The sequence below is a fragment of the Falco cherrug genome, chromosome 9 (genome assembly GCF_023634085.1).
Source record: "Falco cherrug isolate bFalChe1 chromosome 9, bFalChe1.pri, whole genome shotgun sequence".
Lineage (NCBI taxonomy): Eukaryota > Metazoa > Chordata > Aves > Falconiformes > Falconidae > Falco > Falco cherrug.
In genome coordinates, this window is record NC_073705.1 from 31,052,539 (window position 1) to 31,072,755 (window position 20,217).

A 20,217-nucleotide genomic window follows, 5' to 3' on the forward strand; every position below is an offset into this window, starting at 1 on the left:
AGCCAGTAAGGAGAATGGAAACGTTTACTTTTTCTTTCTTTTCACTTTTTTTCCTGCTTGGAACAGCCCTTTATATTGCCAATAGCACTTGACATTGACATTTTTCTTTCTTCCACAGTACTCTACAAACTGGGCAAATGATAATTTTGCTCATAACACAGATATTAAGGTAATGTAAAGTACATTTCACAGAAATCCCCATTAAATGCTGCTCTTACCTTTTGAATTTCCACTGTCCTTTTTGTTCCAGCAGCTCTGCTCTTGATGTTAGTTGCTGAACACAGAAACAGGTAGTTTGCATCAAAGGCTCTGCCTCATTATTGCAAGAAGTTAGCAGTGTAAGAAGAAAAGGGAGAGCCCTAACCCTCGCTTTTTTTTTATTAGTAGGTTTATTTTTTACTGCATTCATCACTGAACTTTTTTCTGTAAGGAAAATCCTTTGGAGGCTTTAAGTAAAAGCAAGCAGCTTCCACAAATTTTGCTACTTAGAATAATTAAAAAGTTAAGTTCAGCAAGTTCTGGTGGTGTTATGCTTGGGGGAGGGGCAAGGTACCTATAGTGTAAGATCCCCTCTGAAGTCAGGGGAAAATTCTGTGGGAAATCTGTTTTACCTTTACTGATTTTTTTTTTTTTTTATCAGTTATGACATGGTGCACCAAGAATGGCAATTTCCCTCTTCCCATCCCCCCCAATGAATACTTCAACAAGTAGCAAATTATTTAAGATAAATGCCTACTGCTGTAGACAGCTGCCAGAATAGAAGTGAAAATAAACTGGTGAAAGGAAACTGCCCAGTTCATGGAAAGGGCAGCAACGATATAGTGCAGCAAGTCCATGACACTTCTGGATACACATGCTGAAAGACTTACCCTGGCTGGCCTGCTACAAATCTCCCAGTAATTCATTAAGGGGAAACGCTCCTTGCAACATTTCACTCCTGTTTTAACACCCTTTGTCTTTACCTTCCATACTCAGTGAGTTCATTCCTATGTCAAGTGAGCCTTAGTGAAACCAGTTTTTCATTCCTGATAGAGCATACTGCTTTGCTCCAGTAGAAAGATTAGATAGATGCTTTTACTGTAAATATTTTAACAGTCTATGGTATTTTTTCAAGGTTTGGGGTCAAAAGAAGGATATGAGCGTTGTGATCCAGTAAATAATGTAGAAATAAAGTAGCATGACCAGTGACTGAAACGGGTGAATGTTGTCATGTTTTTGCTGTAACTTTGAGAAAGTGCCTTGAAGAAACAGTCATCCTCTAAATATAATGCAATCAGATGCATATTAAGATTGAAATATAAAAATGTATCCTGGTTGTTCTGATCTGCTTCAAATCTTTGAAATTACAGAATTATTTTCATTATCACAGGGGCGAATTTGCTGTAATTGCCTAAGGAGGAATCCCATTAACTTCACTCTGAATTTTTCTGAATGCTGACCATGGGGTTTGACCTGTTTAAACAAAGAAGCTTGCCATTTATTTCAGCTAGTATTTAGTTACATCAAGTGTCTATTCCTCCTTATGTAACTTGATAACCCTAAAGAAAGTTGTAGCTGAGTCCTGGTTTAGTAATTTTGTATTTCTAAAACAGATCAGTGACAGAACAATACTTGAATTTACACAATAGTTACTGAAATATGTTGGCAGAAAGCTGAGTCTGGATAACCTGAGTGTATCCAAGGAAGTAAAACTGTCATCTTTTGCTCGTAGTTTACAGTTTTATGAGATTAGGCAGGTTGGGAGGGCAAAGTATGGCAATACCAGTACTTCTGGTATACTTTAAACAAACAAACAAAAAACCAACACAAAACCTGTAGTAGCTGCATGATGACATACTGGCAGTTGCTACTATACCTAGAGCTGCTTTGATTTTTCTAAACAACAGTGCAGATCCTTGAGAATGGTTCTATCAAGAGAATGTTTCAGAAAAGTTCTATGAAGCATGCAATTCAAGAAGCAGTCTGTTTTACATTAGTGTGTCTCTGGCTACAGACTCCAGGTTTCTTTTTTTTTTTTTTTTTTTTTTTTTTTTTTTAAGTCTTGTTGTTTCCCAGTCTATAAAATGGCTCATCATTGATGGCATTCTGTGGGGCCTCTGGATTTCATTCATAAACCTTTACAGTTTGATGGGATTTCCATGGTCGAGACACATTCCATTGTGCATATGCACACATACATACGTGTGCATGCTCTAGTCTTACCTGTGTAAAGAAAACTTCTCTTTAGTTGGATGCATATAAATGAACATCATCTGGCTGAAAAATGTTTATACTGGCCAAGAGTGGGCTGCATATTCACTTAGGGCCAGTAAGAAAGCTAATCTCTAATACTTGGAAGTTTTGTTGCCTGTGTCTTGTTTGTTTGCTTGTTTTTAAATTGGGTTGTAACACTAAATAGTGTGAATGAAAGTACCAGAATCTAGGCTGCTGTAACTCCTTTTAACTCTCCTGTGAATTTCAACTTGGAAATTCAATGAGTTGCCCTTTCCTTGGTTTAACTCAAATAGTAGTTGGATTTGCTTGTTGTAACCAGGATGGAAACAATGGTATAAAGCAAATAAAGCAAACCCTGTGCACAATAGTTACTTTTTTGCTCACCGCGTTAAGTTTGAGCCTTCGGTACCTATTTCTTTAAATCTCCATCTTTGTAAGTGATTAAAACGTTTTCATGTTTGTGTGTGGGTGTATGTTTGCTGTTCATTTCTTAAAAATCCTGAGAAATTTGCATTTGGCATGATATGGAAGTGCCAGGCTTGATAGACTTTTTTATTGTGAACATAAAACATTATTAAAATTTCCTTTTCACCCTTATGGTTTAGCATTGCTGTTTTCCCTTTGTGATTGTATTTGGTGTCTAAATGTTGTTTGGTGTGCTATGGTTAGTTTGAAAAAACTATCCCTGCTCTGTTAGATACATGCATCTCCTGCTTGATATGTTATCACATGCCTTGAGAGCAGTACAGTGAAGTTGTCTGAATTCCAGCATCCACGTCACAGTATAATGTCCCTTTGCACTGTTTTGGAACCTGAAATTTGTCTTGTGTGTTTTATTCTAGTTATTTGTAATAGCCTTCTGTCACTTTATATTACTAACCCACCAGTAGCATTCCCCTTTTTTCTCAGGTTTGCATTCTGTTTTCTTCAGGCTCACTTGTTTTGCCCCCTTGCATGATTCCTTATCCTGGATCGTAAATTGCATTCTGAAAATAACAGGTACTTACCTCAGCACTATCTTAGCAAAAACAAACCTTCAGAGGAATGTTAAACCAAAGTACTATTAATATGAAAAGCAAATGGTAATGGAAGTAGAACTAAAGACAGTAGTAAGCTTAGTAGCTAAAAGAGAAAAGAATGACTGATGAGTCTTAATACTGTTTTGGGCTAATGTGATGGATATGGTTTTAGCTAATGTCTTGCTATTACAGACATGTCAGGGAAACAAATTGATGCCACCTGGTAAAGTGGTATATTCACTGGTTTTTGTAACTTCAAAATTAGTTCTGTTAAGTAGCGAACCCTGATCAGTAACTACTTGCAGAGGTGTTTGTCAGGTGAGCTGTATTAGCAGGAATCATTACAAGCACATGAAGGTTTAACCTAGCTCAAAAATTCAGACTGATTCAAGGTGGAAATAAAAATAAGGTACTACACTGTGCTTTGGATCACAAGGAGATTTTTTTGCCTGCTTGTATTATGCTGTTTATAGTTGACCGTGAGAAATAAACAGCTCTTTTATTAATTAAAATGTTACATGTACTTAATAGGTAGGTCTCATCTAGGTTACATTTTTTATATTTCTTCTTTTCAGAACATTATTTGAAATTGACTGCTATATGGGAACTGAACATCTTAGAGGGTGTGGTTTTGCTGCCTAAAAGCAATGATCTCCTGAAGCACAGGTAGCATGCTTATAAGGAAGCAACAAAACATAAGTTGTGATTAATTTCTTCTCAGTATTCCTAGAGGGCTGGGGCCTGTGATACCCACTAGCTTTACTTTTTATCTTGAAATTATTTCTTGGTGGCAGCACAGAGGTAGAAAGGTTTGTATTACTGCTGAAGATGTGACAGAGTGGTTTGTCAACCAAGTCGTGAGGGAGGCTTTCAAAGGCTTAAGAAATATATGCGCCTAAAACTTATCAAGTCTCTCAAGGAGTCTGGCATCTAGTGTGCCTTTGCCAGAGGTGCAATTTTCTTTATTTCATTTGGAAACCTTGAAAATGGAAGCTACTGTTTCACACTACAAAGTAGGCTGCTTCTGATAATAGTGCTTACTTCCCTAATGTATGGTTTATAATTGTTTATTAGTTACTTCTTTAGGTATTGACCAGCTTTGTGGAGATTGCTAAGGTAGAGTGGTTAATAACTTCCATTAAATAAATACATGTTTATTGGCAGTCAGTAGTTTACCTCCTGGTGTCTTTTTTTAGCTGTAAGCTTTTTGTTCCACACCTTGGCTGGTACAATGCGCTTCGTTAGTGCTACCATATTTTTTTCCTTCACATTTTAAATTTAATTCACATTCTGTTACTGCTTGTTGATCACGTCTAACTTCCTAAAGAGATATTTAACCAGGGATGACTTGTAGTTCTGCTGCTCTGATAATTTGTTTGTGACTGTCATCAGCTAACAGAAGCTGAAAAACATGACATATGTGTTTGTATACAGTTTGCTGTATAATCAAAGAAAGGCTTACTTTTGGAACCTTCTTCTGTATAGGCCACAAACTTCTAAATGCTTCATTCCAAATAATGACTCATTTAATCAAAAACCAGGAGTTAATTTGAAGCTTGGAGTAGATGAATGCACTTAGCGAGGCTCCCAAAACTTAAGTCGGAAAAATGTTTCTGTTGGTTTTATTTTTTCTCCTCTCTGTTTGCCTTTGAGACAAAAAGGAACAGTGCGAAACCAGAGTTGCCCTCAAGGAACTCTACTTGGCCAGAATCAGAAAGGACCAGCAGGCTCCGAACAGCCTTCCTGTCTTCTGCCTCCTCCTTCTCTGTCTCGCTCACAAGGTTCTAGTCTGGAAGTTTAGACCAACTTATAGATCAGTCTTTCTTCATGGAAAAAATGGACTTATTTAATGTATATGCTTACCTATAAGCTGGTATTTTGTTTTTATCCGTGTTGTGCTACTAGAGAAGGCAGACAGAGATCTTCTAGGAAAAAAAATATATCTCAAGATCCATTTTAAATGGCCTGGGGAGCTCTGCATAGTATGGAGCAAAATCATAGTTCAGGAAAACATCATCGCCTGTAGCATAGCCTATATACTGAACACAAATCTACACAATTCTTACGCAATTTTATTTTTTTTTAAATTATATTATCAGTTTTAATATATTAATATAGATTTGGGAGATATCTTTATGTACAGATAAGATGTATGACCTTAAAATTAGTATTTAATACATTTCTGTAATCAATAAGGTTCTACAATTATAGTCTCTTCATTGCTGTATGTGAGGTGGGAATGGGAATTATGTAAAGGTGTGGAGTTTATTGTTTATTTTTGTCAGCATTCCTTTTTTGGAAACCATGAGTAACTCTGAATGACTAGAAAGCATTTTGAGAAACTTTCAGCTTCAGAAAAGGGATCTGTACCTTATTGAGTTAATACTGAATACTTTTGTGCGTTCAAGGCTGACAAAGTAAAATATCTCTAGTTCTTAATCTCTTTTGGTAGGTAAAGTAATAGGTTAAAAACTTTCGTGACACAAATCATTATTTGTATGCCTTGTTGTTTGGGCAGGGAAACTGTATGCAAGCAAATACTGCTGAAGTTCAAAACAAGAATCCCAAAGCTAAATTTTAAATAAAAGGACGTGTACAGACCTGTGGGGTGGAGCATCTGTCTTACCAAGGTATCTTAGTTTGGTATAGCAAGAAAGGAGAGAAAATTTGTAATGCATAGTACAAACATGAAGGGGCATTATGAGCAGTATTGCTTTGCTGGTCATGCTTCTGCTTCAGGAAGTCATCCTTACTTTAGGAAGCATCAAAAATAGAAAAATGAGAGGCTAAGAAGAATAATGGAAACAAATCTAACTGGGCATGAAAAGAAGCAATGGTCTGAGTTAGAAACTTTAAGATTCCATAAGGCTTTTTTTCCATCAAGAAAGAAGGAATAAAAAAAGGTTTCAAATATGGAACTTGCATTAATCTAGTGGCCACAAGCGTGTGCTCCAGGAACTGGCAAAAATTGTTGCTGGGGCAGGAGATCTGGAGAGATCGCTTTCATCATGCTGTTTATTCTCTGTAGTGTGTTATGCCATTGAATGTATAGTAGGAAGTATGTCCTGCCATTCTTCAGTGACATTTTAAAAATGGCCAATCCAACAAGGAATCTGAGGTTAGTGTACCCTGATGAATCAGTTACTTTCTCATCTGGTAGAGAGGTGAATTGCAGCAAGTGTCAGGGCGGAACGAGGGTATGTGGAGAGTAGCAAGTTTCAGAGGTACAAGTTTCCAAGTATTCCAAAGCCGTAGGGATATACAGACATGAATAAAACAACTTTGCAGAACAGTGTATGCGGTATTGGAATAGCTACATATTTTCTGAATTAGGTCACAGAAAATGCTGAATTAGCTCATCCCTACCTCAGCCACTTCAGAAAGGAGCCAAGAGCCTGTTGCAGTTATCAGACAAGTAACGGCTCAACCATGGGAGAAGACTAAAGGCACAGCCTGACAGTCATGTACCCTTTTATATGTCTAATGTTCTCATTCCTCTCCTCCTGGGATTCTCTCACCATCAGCTAGATCTCTTGTGTAAATAAGGGTAAATAAGCCATTTATTTACCTCTAAATTCAGGACATTGTCCCATTTAGAATTGGGTTTATGTTTTAGAATTCCTTGTGACAGTCATCCTTCAGGTGAGTTGGAAGTTGCCATAGCTTTGTCTCCCAGGTAGTATAAAACTCTCAAACACTTGGATTTGGATTTGCCTTGCTGTCACTTGCTAAAATATATTACAAAGAAATCAACCCAATACCACTAAATTTTAGTGAACCTTTTGGTAATCTGTGAATCACTGCTAGCAACATTCTTACTTGATGATGGCTACATGCTAAAGAAAGAAGAGAAATAAACAGATTTAAAGTGCATTGCAAAGAAATTAGATACATTTAAATGAATGGGAGAGCCTGGTGTGTGTGGGTGTGCTGGTACTGGCAAGTAAAATCTTGTTTTAAAAGGACTGGTGGAAATCAAGACACCTGCTGTATCAATGAGATTACTCAGCCATATGCGTGCATTTTTCTAGTGTTATGAAATGAGTCAGCTAAACCAAAAACCACCAGGTTCTCTTCACATTTTTGTTTGCTGTAAATAAGGAGCAGGTCCAATGAACAGAGTTGCACAGGTATGGAATAGCTTGGAGAAGTCCAAGCTGAACTGAAGTCACAGTGGGCTTCCATAAAGGTTAGGGTGGAGAACTGGTAAAGTTCTCTTCAGGGCAACTGTGGGTGGGGGCAATGGCTTAATCCTGTGTCTGCCTGGTGATGTGTTTTCTTAGTTGGACAAACGAGTGAAAGAAAACAAATGTAGAATTCCTCGGTAATCTTTTATTTAGCTAGTTCTAATTATTCCTGCTCATCCAGAAGTACATTTGCAAATTAGATGGGGGAGAAAAACCCCAAACAACCAAACAACTTTTATTTCTGTCGAGGTCTTGGTTAATTGTAAGAAATTTTATGTCCCATTGACTTTAGTAATGTTTTGGGATGTTTTCCCCTTTTGGTTTGTTGTCATTTCCAGATATTTTTGGTCCTGCTTTTCAGAGAGTGTACCTGCTTTACTGTATCCCTTTTAACTTGAGTTACGAAGTTTTAGAAGTTCAATAATAATTTTTCTTGCTATGAAAAATGAAGTTCTCAATGAAAAAGCCTTTTATATGATGATTGATAGGTCTACTGTATTTCTGGTTTTAAAATTCACTTTGTTCATTTTTTTGTAAAGCAGAATATTGTCTATATTACATTCTATTCAGACAAGTCCACTATAGGCACTCAGATGTCAAAATGTTTCAAAACCATATAAAAAATAAAGAAATGAATAGAAGCTTCCTTGTTCCTTAAATTATTACTGTGTTACCCTGAACTGTAAGTGAACCCTTTTTGCTTATAAAAGAAGCAGCTGTTCATGCGATTGAAACCATGGTTCATTACAAGCTGACCTCAAATTCAGGAGTAAAACTTCCTCTATTTTACTACAACTATTCAGACGTGGACTAGAGATAAACAATAATCAAAATCAGGATGAAACTTGACTGGGAAACCCTCTATACTCTCTGGCAGAATTATAGCAGCTCTTGGATCACCAAGAGTGATATAATGTTAAATGACCCTAAAACATTCCCTTCTCAAATGCAGCAGGTCTGTGCTGCCAACTCTGTAGCAAACAAAGGCTGATTGTAATGACTCCTTAAGCATAAGAGTATAAAAACGTTAATTATCATATTTTTACGTTAAACATCTACAGAGAGTCAAGATGAAAATGGACCTGTTTGTGTTGATTTTACACTTCTTTTTGGGTAAATCATGTGGTTAAAATAGATTTTCCTTGTGTGTGTCCTGTTTGAGTTTCGTATCTTTCCTAAATGGTTTTGCTTTTTAGCTACTTTTGGAATTATATTGGATGTAAAACTAACAAAAGTAAGCTAATGTGCCACTACTGTTTTGACTGAAGATGTATGTCTAGAATAATGTCATACCATTAAAAAATGTAAACTAATGCTCATTACTAGCCAACTCTTTTATAAATGAAGTAGGGCAGTGACATAGTGCCTTGGATGTATGTTTCTCTCTTTTGGTCCATTGTGTTTGTTATCCCTCTTCTGTAGCTCCCTTGTTTGTTGTTGTCCAATTTTGAGACACAGCAATCCTTTCTAATATTATTCATGACCCATATAACGAGACTTAGAGAGAAGATCTTTTACTATTTACTCGTGTGCTATACAGAGTCCCTAAGATTTCATGGTCAAGTACAAATGGGAGATTCTTTATGAATATGTGTATGTTTGCCATGATACATTTAATTACACAGATTTGGGGCAAAAAACTTTGAGTCAGAGTGAAGTACAATATGCATCAAGTAGTAGCAGTATTAATGACACTTGTTCAGTAAACTAGAATTCTTCCTCATATTATAACTGTGTTCAGACAATTTTTTGCATTCTGACCTAATTTGTGGGGAGGTTAAAAACAGTACTATGAATGTATCTCTGGGGTTTTTAAATATGTTATGGAAGTGTCTTAAGAAACTGCTGGGAGGGGGGGCAGGGAAGAAAGAAGTTGTTCTCCTATGTTTAGAAATCTGCTGGCTCGAGATGTGTTGTACTGTTTTGAGATAAGCTGATACTATCTTCCATTGATAAATAGTTTTCCTTATGCTGTATTCACCCACTGAAGCACTTGTAGTGTTTGACTCTCATTATTAATCTTCATAAAAATTGTTGATTCCCTTTACCCACAGATTTTGAGAGGTGTTTTTACAAAAGATGAGGTTTGTTTAAACTGTCTAATCTTTGAATGTTAGGAAAGCAAAAAGCATTTCTGTTGAAGTGTCATTTTGAGGGAAGGTAATTGAAAAGCTAAAATTTCACATTTCTCAGAAACATTTTCTTAAATTTGTTGTATTTTCTTCGCTCATTATGTGTGCATTGCATGCAGTGTCTTCTTCCCTACTAAGCAGAATTCTTTGTCATCCTTGTCCAGTTCTATCCCTTACCCTTGCTGTAAAGAAGTCAGGAGGAGACCACCTAAGTTTCACATCACAGTTTTACTCATTCCACTGTTTGATCCCGTCACTGTGCAACTCCGTTATCATACCTACTTGCCAGAGGATCAGGGAGGCTTACCTGGAGTCACACACGAAAGAGGTCAGAATCCCACTAGACTAGACTAGCCCCCTCCCCCGTTTTACTCTTTTTCTTCTTAAGCTGTTGCTCCACTGGTGAAACTTCAGCCACAGTCTAAGTAGAGAAAAAAGAGGAAAGAAGGGAGGGAGACTGGATAGCTGCTTAGCTGTGGCTGTACTGTACAACGTGGAGCCATGTGTAACAGTGACCATAGCTGTCTATTGCAAAATATGACTGCTGTTCTGTCTGTCTGGATTCTTAAGGATTAATCTCTTTCACACATTGCATGTATCCTGTTTTCAGCTGGCCTGTTTTCATTTAGCTGCTGGACTCTCGCTCCTTACAGTTGTGCTCTCTCTTTCTTGTGTTACAGGTCTTTACTCTCACGGGCCTTTCTTCTTTGCTTTTGAACTTCTGACTTCTCTGCTTTCAAGACACGTTCTGGTTTTGTTTCTTGTCTGGTCACAGTGCTGCTGATTACTCATATATTTTCTGTAAGAGTGATAATATTTTGGATTCCATCTTTTTAATTATTAGTAAGTGGTATTATGGTCATTAGCTAAGTATGTCTACCTTGAGTGTAATACAGTATACTATGCATCATGTCTGATATTTGGACCCAACTGTGTTCTTTTTGAAGTGATAGTCTCCAAGTACATTTACACTGCGAGTATGTAGTGCTGTTTCTCCAGAGACTGAAAAATTTTTTGCTTTCACATGGAAGGTGTGTGCTCATGCTCTGCTGTCCCTCACGTTCAGCGCAGGTGAAGTACGTTTAGCACAATTTAACTTCCTCTGCGAGGGGGGATAAAATGCTCTGTTGAAGAACTCTCATGTAGAGAAATCATGAAGATTTTGGTCCTACTGTTGTTTGCTGCTGTTTTACCATCTGTCTTCAGCCCCTGTAAATGCCTGCTGGGGATTAAAAAAAAACCCAACCCAACATAAAACCTGGGGCAAATTCTGTTAATTTAAGCTTTGGTTGTCAATCTTCTCTTGCATCAGTAATCTGTTTAAGTCATCTTGGTTCATTTTTGGTGGCAGTAAGTCCAAATCTTCTGCTTTTGGGATAGATGCGTTTCTGGCCCAGAAGGGCACTATCCGCTTCTCAGGTATGCGGAGTTCTGTGGGTGTCGGCAGCATAACATCATGATTCTTGGCCCTGCTAGAGGGAACACTGTGCAGCATTGACCATACCCAGCAATGATGAAGCTCCTTTGGCCACCAATGTAAAAAGAACTACGGACACTCAATTTTGGCCGCATGCCTCCTTGTTCATCCCCATAGAAATACGTCCATTGGATCCACTGCAGCTGCTGAATGTCATCTATGTCTCTGAGCAAAGGCAGATGAAGACTTAGTGATCTTTGTCTTCTGCTTAAGGAAAAAGCTGAGCTCACATATAAACTTACCTTTTGGATATTTCTTCATGGTCCATTAACTGTTAGGGCAACACTTCCAGTTAATGAAGCTTTTACAGTTCAAGGCAGTATCTTGTGGTTTATTACAGCCTCTTGTCACCTGACTATGGAACGAGTCAGCAAAGTGTATCAGCTTTCCACTGGGGAGATTGGTTTCTTTTTCAGGTATCTGCTCAGCTAGAAGTATCTAAGCAATCTTACTGTTAAAGACAGGGACCCAAATTGCTTAGATGCTTTTGATAAAGGAGCATCTCTCTTGGTACTGGCATGATTGGATAATTACTAGACCTTTTTGACGTTCATTGAGCACAAGCTCATTGGTCATCACTGCTTTCCAAATCTCTGGCTCACTGAATCTGAGGATGACTTGGTGGTAGTTCAGAGAGCTCCAGCTAATTTCAGTATCTCTCTTTTGCTGTGCTAGATAGAGCAGGTCTTAGGTCTGCCAGTCTTACTGTATTTTCTATTTATTATTTTTGCTTCTCTAAGAAGAGCTGAAACCTAGCAGTTTTTGGAGGTACCTTTCAACAACATTGAAATACATCAGACCAAGAAATTACTGAAGAAGTGGATTAGGACAGTGTTTTTCAGTTGGAAGAGATGTATAAATACATTTTCACTTCATCTGCTTCTAAGAGAGAGCCATGATATTTCCAAGAAAGGTAATGAAGGATGTACACTCTGTGGAGCTGTAAGGAAAGTAGAATAATGAATAAATTGTCCAGTGGAATCAATATATTTACCCCTATAAAAATCCTGAAACGTTTAATGATCTAAGTGATCAGGAATACTGTTGTGCCTCTTATAGCTGAATATAGCGTTCAGAATGCTCCGAAGCCAACGGGAGCACCTGGCGGGAGCAGTGCCACCTTTCCGTTGCTGACAGCATCCCAGATTGTCCTGTGCATTCTCTTGTCTGTCCAGGTTGATGGTAACTTATTTAAGGTGACTGTGTGATGGGCGCAACTTGAAGTCTACCACCTTATGTCTCTCGTTCTTCAGTCTTTCAGATGAATTTCATAGATAAAAGAATCTTTGTCATTTTAACCTTTTTTCAGTGGTTTGAGTTCAAGATGAAATGTCAGATGTAACTTTTAATTTCCTGTCTATTTCATTTTGAGGCCAGGTCTTTTGGTGTTACTTAATCAGTGTGATATTTTAATGCAGCTACTGACATGTGACTCTTGCTCTGGCATGTTTTAGAAACACACAAAATGTCTGAAGCTTAAAGAGCAAATCATGCAAAACTGAAACATACAAGGAACAAAGTAGACTTATTTTTATCCTTCTTAATAAAAAACAACAAAAACTGGTTATCTTAACATAGCCTAGAATGGACTTTTTAAAACATGTCAAAGATTATCTGTGATTGGAAGATCATCTAGATATTTAGATATGGCTCATGCAGACAAGAAACCAGAAACAAGAAAAATGTGAGGGACAGTATTAATTTTAGGGGCTTCTTAATGTTTTGAGACTTTAAAAACTGGTAAATGCAAAAAGTTATCCACAGCCATTCAATGATAGTAAAAAAGAAAAAAAAAATCTGTACCAAAACCTAGTATTAGGATAAAGCCTATACAGAATTTAAATAGCTGCTTTGAAGGCTAGCAGTGAAGTGTGCTGTTTGATGTCGTTCATGGCCTCTATTTTAGGGAACTTAGATTTCCCTGTGGTCATATTGGATTGACTCAGGAAAACATAGAGGGGTCTAAACATCTCAGAGGGAGGTCTTCTGTTGCCTGATGCTGACGCTGCTTGTGTAGTAATGTAGGTTATAGTCTTTTTCAAAGAGTCAGAACAAAACCAGCCCTCCATGACCAAAACCAAAATATAAGATACTTTAAATGTGTTAGCCTTTCAGTGCCTCCTTTGTTCTGATACTGCACCATCTGCCTCATGCTACACAGTGATTCTCTTCAAGTATTTATTTCTGTAGCATCTGAAAGTTTGTGCTATAGGTGTTAGAAACACAGAAGAAGGTAGCACTGTGCCTAAAGATCTTGCAAGTTAAACAAATGGGATACAAAGGGAGAGAGGACTTTTTATTTTTTTCTGCTTGCCCTTTTAATTTTTTTAATTTTGTTCGTTCTGCTGCTTCATTTAGCTACCCTTATTTTCTAGCTGATTTCTATAGCTACTGGCTATTTTCTTTACTTGTGCACACATATGCATTGTTGTCTCTTGTTGTAATCCTTTTTTAATCTATTGTGCAACTTTTATGAGTTTTTCCTTTTAGCTTTTTTCTGTTTTCACACTTGTGTCATTATGTTTTACAGCTGAAAGAAATGTTTATAGTTTGTATTCTGCTGCAGACTGGCTGACCCAGGCCTTTGGGGGAATCTCTAGCACTTAGGCTCCTGTTAAAATGCTGATTAGTCTGCTAGTGATCTTGCTATGCCAGAGCCACAGGGCATCTCTTTTGTGGTCAGGAAAGATACGACTAAAGCAAGAATTAAAGCTGTGCTGTCCTTACTTCTCCTGGTCTACTCTGTGCCTGCTAGCCCCAGGATAATTGCAGCCTGGAACATCTTTCACTTGATTGCAAGAATAGTAATAGTGTGACCTGCACATGGGTCCGTCCCCTCAAATAAACACAGCCAGTTACTCCCAGTATCAGGATGCTGTTGTCCCTAAGAAGGAAAGTGCAGTGGACGTCTGTCTCCTCTGTGGTTACAGAGAAGCTAAAGAAAAATGCAGATGCTAGTCTTTGCAATTCAAACATCTTAATGGGACAGATTATTTGCAGAGGAGGACACAAGATAAGTCATTCTGTTCTTGTTATTTTAGCTGCCATTTGTCTCTGTAACTAATCTAATTTTAAAAAATAACGCAGTATATCAAGAAATACTGATAACAACCCAAATCTAACAACCCTGCAGTGTCCTTCAGTTGCTATTCATGGTTTATTTCATAATCTCACTGAATGGACTCTCAAAAGAAGCAGCTGCTTTTTTCATTGTCCCCACTTCATAAAAATCACAGTATTCTGAAAGCTATCAAACTGTTAATGAAGTGAATATTAATACTTTCAGAACAATTAGTAAATGAACCAAAGAGCTAGACTGGGAAAGTCATGTTTCAGCTCTAAGTTCAAGATCTGTGAACCAGCTTAAATCCAAAGGCTTTGACACAGTTTTCTGCTACTGCACTCATGCTGCTTTTCGTTTTTATGTGGGTTTGTTTTTTCTAAATTTGTATTTTACTTATTGTCTGTATGAAAAAACAGACTATGCAGTGAAGGGAGCAGTGTGAGTTGAAATTGCATGCAAAACTGTTTGGAACGCAGAAGTCCTTAAAAAAGAAAAAAAAAACCAAAACACTACTGAAGATTTTTAAATTAAAGAGATTTATTAGCTATTCTACTTTACCAGCAGTAGGACAAATTCGGTATGAATCAAGACTTCTGGGCCAAAGCTCAGAACAGCAGGTTTTCTACCTAAAGATGCAAGTTTTGCTTTGTTGTTGATCTTGGACAGAAATGACAGTATAAGACCCCCCTCAGTTTCCTGAGACATCAAGTGATGATACTGCCTGTGCTGCAGCTAAGGCAACGTTCCAGGGCATAGCTAAACCAGTCAGCTGCCTAAAAATGGCTGTGTTAGCATCCTGGTTTTGGCTGGGACAGAGTTAATTTTCTTCTCGGTAGCTGATGCTGTGGTTTTGGATCTAGTATGAGAATAATATTGATAACACACTGATGGTTTTAGTTGTTGCTAAGTAATGTTTATACTAAGTCAAGGACTTTAGATTTCTCAGGCCCTGCCAGCAAGAGGACTGGGGGGGCATGGGAAATTGGGAAAGGACACAGCCCCAACAACTGACCCAAACTAGCCAAAGGGATATTCCGTGCCATAGAATGTCATGCTCAGTATATGAACTGGGGGGGGTTGGCTGGGGCTGCCGATCGCTGCTGGGGGACTGGCTGGGCATCAGTCAGCAGGTGGTGGGCAATTGTGTTGTGCATCACTTGTTTTTTGGGGGTTGTGGGGTTTTTTTCTTTTTAGGTTTTATTCCTCTCTCTCCTTTTTATTACAATTGTTGTTGTTATTTCAATTATTAGTTTCTTCTTATATCAACCCATGAGTTTTTTACCTTTTTTCCGATTCTCCTCACCATCCCACTGCGGGGTGGGGTAAGAGAGAACAGACTTTAACAGACTTATTCTGACTTCCCCCTAAAAACTGCCTCAAGGGTTTTTCCATTGGATCCCAAGCTTATTGTCCCTCTACTGGAGGATCTTGGTTTGAAGGAAACCTGACTTAAAAAAAAAAAAAAAAGTCCTCTAGTAAAACAACCAACCAACCAACAAAAGAAAACAAACCCCAAAACCTAAAAGCAGACAAAAACCCAAAAAAACCCCACCCACACTAAAAATTAGGTCAAAAGATTTAATCAATGAGTATCATAAGAATTTTATGGAATCTGAATGGCATCTCCTCCAAAGCTGAAATGGGAGAAAATAGCAACAGTTAGTTTACAATTTGGTTATTTAGAGACACTTGAAAGTCAACATTATTTAGCACTGATTGTGAAAGAATTGTTCTGTTAAACCAGGAGATTAGATGAAAGAATATGGAATTATTTAATAGGTGGCTGAACTAAAAAAATCTTGCAGGAAATGTCACCTCTTTTACTGTAGTGTGTTTCCCTGGGTTAGTAACTTCCGTGCAGCTGAAGCGTTGTCCTGTATGGCTTCACTGCAATTTGTGACTGTCTTTTTCCATTCCATATCACATCATTTCCACAGTGACACGAGTTCCTAGGATCATAGTGATGTTTTTAATTCTGGTTTTCATAGCTACATATTTCTAATGACTTGACACTATCCATTGGTGTAGGTGCTCTTGTTTTCAAATTCATTTTCATTAAGTTTCAGTAAGTCGAGGATTCTTTAGTGCATTTATGGAATTAAGAATACAAACCATTAAATGTTGCTTTAATGAAGAGCTTCCACAGAAATTTTATTCAGCTGCGGTTCTCTCTGCTTGCCAAGATTAATGAATTTCAGTGCTCAAAAGGCCAAGTAGATGTTCACCACAAGCAGGAAACCCACAGGTGGTGGTGGTGCCTTTTGTCAGTCAGACAGGATCTGGTGAAAATAGCTTTGATATGTGTGGTGACCAGGTCAGATGTAGTATGTTTATAGTCAAGCCTGATTGGCTAAGTGAAAACTGTAATGTGCCTGTATATTATTTTGTTTTCCAGACACTCTAAGCATCTTTGGTTTATACAGAGGCCCACTATTGTAGTCACACATGGACCACTCTTCCCGGCACCCCGCCCCATCGTGTTAGGTTTTTTGGGGAGGTATGAGATTGAACATATGAAATGTCTCAGATGCTGCCTTGGTGGCATTTGAGACAAATTTCTTTATTTTCTTCGGGGTTTTTATTTGTTTGGGTTTTGGCATTTCCTGAAATTGGCAAATCCTGAAATTACTTGAAAAACGTTTAGCCTCTGAAACATTTTGTTTCTCTTGGCACATCCTAAAAATCATTAGCCTTTGGAAAAAAAATGAAAAAATCCAACAGAACTGAAAGTTACCCCCTAAACTGATGACAGAATCCAGAAATGTGTTGTTTGCATACTTTATGATAACAGTAGCGGCAAACAATTAATATGCTTGCAAATACAACCCAGGATTTAAAAATACAATATTTAGGAAAATACCAAAGGGAGCACCACCTTTATACAAGGAAATAATTGGATAATATGAACAACAGTCTTTGAGGGCTAAAATTCCATGTTGGCTGGGCTAAGCATCAGTCTTGGTGTCATTCTCTACCCACAGGGGAGGCTTCGGGTCAATGAAGAAAGCTAAGCCCTGCAGAAGGTGAATTGCAGACACACGTGCCCCGAGCGCTTCTCTGTTGGTCAGGTATAGGCTGTTCCACATGCTGACTACTTTGGCTTTAATTTTGTCATCTACTTTGCTCTACAAACTTTATAGGGAGTAGAGGTATCTAATAATATCTGCCCACTGTCCAACATGAAAATGCTTATGCTTGTTATTGAATCCATCCTGTATTTTCTTATATGCTGCTGGTCATCTAGAAGCCTTGCATCTATGAGATGGAGCCTGGCCGGCAGCTTCAAGCTTTATAGGAAAGGACTGATGAGAGAGGGTGGAGAAACAAGATGGTAGCATAAGCCTTTGCTTCTTAGGAAACCAAGCTAAAACCCTGAATTGGGCCAGTGTTTTAATATCTGCTCAAGAAGGGCAAATCTCCCTTAGAAGGGATTTGAAAACACTATTACTTCCTGGGTTTGTTTTTTCTTGCTGTATTTGTCTGGGTTTTATGTTGCTTCATGTTGGTAAGTATAGAAGTACTCAAATTTGATGAGTTTAAGGTACCTTGCAAGCCACTCAATCTGTCTTTTCAACCAGTGGGTGCAGAAAAATTAGAGAAATCGTGTCTAAGCATCAGAATCAGGGATGTCTATGTCAGGTGGTTCTGGATTCTGTAACTTCTTTCGTCACAATTAACCCTAATACCAAGCTCACTCAATAGGACAGAAGAAACAGTCCATGGATGAGCCATCAACTTCAAAATGGCAGGACTGTGGTTTTGTGTTACCTCTCACTGCCTTTCCCATTGCTCTTGTACTCCCAGTTTACATTTTAGTAGAGATTCCCACTCCTATTGCACTAAGGATGTCCACCTTCTTTCGCATCAGCCAGTGTGTTAGTATCACTGAAGCTGGTGCATTTGCATAGTTCAGCATAATTTAACACAAAGATAAGGCTCTGGTCCCAAAAGCAGGATACTGGTGATATTCATGTGTGGGACTGCACTCATTCTCAACAGCGTTCACTTGGGTATGGCACAGATTTGGCTGTAGTGGGAGAGTTTTTGGTGTTTAAAATACTCTTTTCAGGCAACGGCTGGGTAATTGTTACATTGAAATCTCAGAGAAAGTTTTTTTCTAGTAGATTAAACCTTGGACCAGAATTTAATGAATCTGGCTTCTCTGGCTCCTGACCTGTTTGATGGCAGTGAACAAATCGTTATATCACCCTGTGCTTGTTGCTTACCTAGTTAAGCCTGTTCATATGCACTGAAGCTAGACATTTTTACTCACCAGAGCTGAGAGTAAGAGTGTTTCGCTAGAATATGAGATGGCTTAGTCTGATGTGACATTTATCTTCACTCATCAGAAGTGCAATCAGTGGGGAGTTACCCAGATCTTTGTTTGTGAAGATAAATGTCAAATGTTATCTATCTACATTCTCATATGGTGTCTATCACCATGGTATCGGAATGCCTTCCAAAGAAATAATGTACACAAATTAGACCTAAACCAGTCAGCAAATCATCATCATAGAGATGTCGCCGACAATTTCCTGGCAGTGGCTGTTTGGATCGAATCTTTCCTGTTTCCTTTCATTCTGTAACAGACAGTGAGAGATATGCTTGTTTAATTATTGGGAGGGGACGATGAGGGGAGATTAAAAAAGATAGACTCGGACAGTATGATGGAATACTGAATTCATAATAAATTCTTTCTTTCACCTTCCTTCTAGTTTCCCTTTCTGCCCAGGAGGCTAAAGACACGTTCTCGTTCTCTCTTCTGAAGTCAGTATTGGAGTAAGCACTGCCAACAAGGCCAGGTGTAATTTAAAAATATTTATGCATCGTCAGTTCTGGAATTAATCTTTCTTAATTGAATTGACACGAACTCATGTCTGCAGGTAATGTAAACTGTCAAATGCTCTGCCAGTGACAGCATGTTGGTCAGGGTGGTGAAGTTAATGAGAGATCTAAATTATGATGGAATATCTCAGCATTGGCTTTGGAGCCTGGTGTTTATAAATTCGTTAGTAACATCACATTAACTACAGGCTACAGACTCTGGAGTTCAGAAGGGCTAATTATTTGTTTGCAGTTTCTGCAAGAACTAGGGGTGAGAGAGTTGTACCTCAAACATTTTAGTAGTATTATTTGCTGCGGTGAGATTTCTTTCCCTTGAAATGCATATAATGGAATTTTAAAGCATAATATATTTCATTTGATAAACAGTGCTTTTATAGACTGGAGATACTGTTTTAAAATACGCATATCAAAGCATTTGTCAACACTATCTAGGAGGGTCTTACTGAGTTTCCACTGACAGCTAGATCAAGTCTGCAGTTACCTGTTAGCAGAGCAGTTAGCACAGTCTAATAACGATGCTTTGTTTTCCTTCCCCTCATCAGAAAATGGAATTACTGTTACTTTCTAAAATCCAGAGAATGCAAGGAGGATGCTGCGTGTGTAACAGAAATCATAGATAATGTTTATGATGAAGGAACAAAATCGGCAGATGAGCCTTTGCTTGCAATAGGCAACTGTTCATGAGGATTTCCCAGGATCTTCCAAGCTCAGTGAAGTGTCACGGGCTCTGCATGACGCGCTCAAGGGTGAGGCTGCAGCCAGGTTTTACTGAGGGGAGGCAGGAGCTGATGAATCTAGTGTCTGAATCCTCTGAGATGAGTACTTGCTTACGTGCCATAGTAAGTACTAGTAAGCATCAAACTGCTTTCTGTGCTAGTTAGACCTTCTTTGTGTCTTCTTTTGATTCCTTTCCCTGTTACTCATTCTCTTGCTTACCAAATGCAGATGAAGTCAAAAGACATTTACAGATAGATCATATGAAAAGATGCTGACCTGATGAGACTAGAATTCGTGGAGGTCTCTGGAGCTGGTGTCTTCATATTAGCACTTGGCTTTCACAGTAGGGTTCATTCTATGGTGTTGCGTCTGCCAGCTATTTCCATAAGACTTTTGACTATTGTCTTATGACTGGAGTAGTACAGGACAGGTTAGAATAGACCAGTGTTTGATGTTCTAACTAATGTGGCATCTTATTCTTGTAAAATTTAGGTGATTTTCTGGTTAAAATTACAGCAACTTGTTTCATTGTTGTGTTAGTGTGGGTCTGATCTTTTATGTA

At 38.2% G+C, this 20,217-nt stretch overlaps 1 long non-coding RNA gene across 2 annotated transcripts in view; it reads left to right on the top strand.

The window, feature by feature from the left end:
- LOC129736777 (uncharacterized) overlaps positions 1–20,217 on the top strand; it is a 43,530-nt gene that overhangs the window by 11,782 nt on the left and 11,531 nt on the right. For both annotated transcript variants that reach the window (XR_008733840.1, XR_008733841.1), the window contains exon 2: positions 17,075–17,161. This is a non-coding gene — a long non-coding RNA (uncharacterized LOC129736777). The remainder of the gene's footprint in view (positions 1–17,074; positions 17,162–20,217) is intronic.